The 3,447-nt window shown below is 41.1% G+C and overlaps 1 pseudogene; it reads left to right on the top strand.

Moving 5' to 3' along the window:
- The first annotated feature begins 1,800 nt into the window (after nucleotides 1-1,800).
- Nucleotides 1,801-2,935, top strand: LOC126499215 (cell growth-regulating nucleolar protein-like; annotated as a pseudogene).
- The last annotated feature ends 512 nt before the right edge of the window (nucleotides 2,936-3,447 follow it).

Below are 3,447 nucleotides of genomic sequence, written 5' to 3'. Positions count from 1 at the left end.
TCAAAATATTAATAATCTGCTGCATCGGTGAGCTATTATTGCATTCTTTTCTCTCAACTCCGTGGCAGTTTTTCCATTAGAGAACTAGAAAAGATGAGAATTAGAGTAAACTAACTTTAAAATAAACGATAACCAAACTACAGTCTGCAGTCCCAGAGAGGTTACACATAGAGGAAGACACTAAGGGACACATTAATCTCTACAGCAGAGGGAAGTAGAATTTTTCCTATGGGTGGACTGGGGATGGAAGAAGATAAGTTGCAGAGTGCATGGGAGATGGGGATGATGGAAGGAATGCAAGGGGAAACAGCTAGAATTGAGTGGCATTTGAGGGGTGGTATGGGAACAGTCCAGTGGAAACTTTCTAAAACATATGTAGGTGATCCTCATGAAGTCTGCAATTAAGGAAGGAGACAGAGTTCTAACTGGTCATCTCTTGTCACCAAATGAAGTCTTTATTACAGGAACTGACTTATATCAAATTGAGTGGTTGGCCAAAGACGTCCGAGAGAATCGCCAAACAACCCAGGTGGTTGCCAAGAGTATAGACCATTCTTCCGCAAGTGGACAACAGGGCCCTTTGCTCAAGACTACATCTCCACGACTCATTGAGCACAAGGATGTCAAGCTGGTGTCTACATAAAACTATCATCCCTATTCTAGTGTCTTTCATGTCGGAAGAAACTTTGCAGGTTACCAAAAGAGAAACATCAACACCCACACAGACATAAAACCCTTGATCTATACTCTTTCCTTCCTGAAAATTATGGTATATGGCAATTGTGGTACAAAGTTTGGGGCATATCCAGCTAATGTGTGATTTATGTTAAGGAAGGCTAACTCCACCAGATGGAACCTATACCCAACAGTGCTTACATGACCAAGAACCAAAGAACTGATATCTCAGGAATCTAGGGCAAAAGCAAATGCTACTGGTCTTAAAAAATGTATTAGTGATACAATGACTCCTAATTACAGTTTGCTATACCCATAATCAGTGACTTATTCAGCCACCATCAGAAAAGCTTCCTCCTGCAACTAGACATGAAAGAGAGAGAGAGAGAGAGAGAGAGAGAGAGAGAGAGAGAGAGAGAGAGAAGATTTAGAACACACAGCTCTAAACAGGACGTCTTCATCATCTTTCATCTCACGGCTCAGGGAACCCACATAAAAGGATGCAGACAGATATTAAGAGCCAGGTGGGAGGGAGGACACCAGGAAAACAAGGCCCACTTAAATAACTAAGCAAGGTGGATACAAAGCTACAGAGACTGAATCGTCAAGCACTGGGGGCTACACATATATTATAGCTCCTAGTTTAGTATTTTATGTGACTCCTGTGTGTGTGAACAAGTGGGTCTCCGACTCTAGTATCTTGCCTTGGTGTTGTTTTCCTTTGTTGGCTTGTTTTGCCCAAGTTTTATGTGTTGGTTTTGGTTTTTTAATTATGTCTTATTTTGCAATATTTTTTGTAGAGAAGCCTGTTCTTTTCTAAATAGAGATAGAAATGGAGTGGGTCTCACGGGTGAGGAAGTGAGGAAGAACTGGGGGGAGTAGAAGGAAGAGAAATAGTAATCAGAATATATTGTATGAGGAAAAAAATCTGTTTTTAATAAAAAATGGAGAGAAAAATGAAAAGATGGCGTTGGGAGAGCGAGAGAGCCGGTGGTGGCACTGCGTTGGGTGGCTCCCGGCAGTCGGTTAAGACGGTTGGCGAAGTCTGCTGAGAGGGCAAGAGTTCACACCAGTCTCTGATAGAACATTTAATCATTTAACCAAAGATGGTGTTTTTTACACGCAATGCGTGAGGGTGAATCAGTGAAGAAAGCGCAGGTGGAAAAGCATATGTCTGCCTGCCGAAACTGTGAATGTCTTTCCTGTTTTGACTGTGGGAAGGACTTCTGGGGCGATGACTATAAAAGCCACGTGAAGTACATCCGTGAAGGTCAGAAGTACGGAGGCAAAGACTGAAACCAAGACTCACGAAGGTGATGCAAAGCAGCAGGCATGGATTCAGAAAATTCATGAATTAATAAAGAAACCCAATGTCAGCCCTAAAGTTGGAGAACTTCTGTAGCAAATCAGTGCTTTTGATAATGTTCCCAGAAAAAAAGGCTAAGTTTCAGAAATGGATGCGGAACAGCCTGAAGGTGCACAGTGATGCTGTTCTGGAGCTGATGTGGAATATCAAAGAGTCCAGCAGTGAGCAAGATCAGCAACCACCCAGCAACGTGGCCAAGCCTCACGCAGAGATCCCCACTAAGGTTCCACCTGAGGAAACAAATGGCACCACGGAGGAAAAAGCAGAGGCAAAGAAAAATAAGAGAAAGGAAGGAGGAACGACAGGAGAATAGAAAGAAAGAGAAGAAAGAGCTGAAGTCAGAAAACCAACAGGAAAACCCGAGGGGCCAGAAGTCAAAAAAGTGCAAAAAGGGCCAGGAGGCAGGACAAGAGGCTGGTGGGGAGGAGACCAAGGGCTGATGGCCTGCCAGAAAAGAAGGCCGGAGTGGGCAGGCCTCAGAAGAGGATGCAGACAGAAACGGGGGGGGGGGCTGGTAAAAATGCTGATGAGGGGCAGACCAAGACAGGGAAAGGAAAACAGAAGCGGCGAAAACACTCAGAAGATGAGTCCAAGGGAAAAAAAAAAAAAAAGATGAAGTTGCCAGGACAGTCTGAGGAGGGAGAGGCCAAGAACCATGAGGTTCCAGCAAAAGGTAAATTCAACTGGAAGGGGACCATTAAAGCCTTTCTGAAACAGGCTCCAGACAACGAGATATCAGTCAAGAAGTTAAAGAAAAAGGTCATAGCTCTATACCATGCAGTGATGAGCGACCATCACATGTCAGAGGAGGAGCTCCTGGCCATCTTCAACAAGAAAATTAACAAGAAGCCCACCTTTAAGGTTCTGAAAGACAGAGGCAAGCTTCTGAAGTGAGCACACCGTTGCTTCACGCACTTGTATTGACTGCTTTCTTCTACTGTTTGTAAAATGTGTAATGAATTATAACAATCGGAAATAGCTTTCTGAAACTGTATTTTAAGTTAATGAAAAAATATATTTTTGTTAAACTTTTATGAAAAAATAAAATATATTCTTGTTGAATTCTAAATAAAAAGAAAAATGAAAAGATTAAATAAGCTTAAAAAATATAAAGCTTAATATGATATAAAAATAGAATAGCTTTTGGAGACAGCAAAGAAAATAAATTGTCAATATTATAGAGAAAAAGAAAGAAAAGATCAAACCTTTCAAAAACATATGTATATGTATGTGTATATATATATACTTTAATAGTAAACACACACACACATACACACACATATTAACCAACATGATACTAGGGAGATTCTGAAAGTACACTGCATAAATCAGAATATAAGGAAAATGTGAAGTAAATGGGATAATTTAATTTATGCACCACAGTAAAATAATGGATTTATTAATCC

The sequence above is a fragment of the Alexandromys fortis genome, unplaced genomic scaffold (genome assembly GCF_014885135.2).
Source record: "Alexandromys fortis isolate MF-2015 unplaced genomic scaffold, M_Fortis_MF-2015_v1.1 scaffold_15, whole genome shotgun sequence".
Classification (NCBI taxonomy): Eukaryota; Metazoa; Chordata; class Mammalia; order Rodentia; family Cricetidae; genus Alexandromys; species Alexandromys fortis.
The sequence above is the reverse complement of the archived record's forward strand: the minus strand, read 5'-3'. Positions and strand labels throughout refer to the sequence as shown.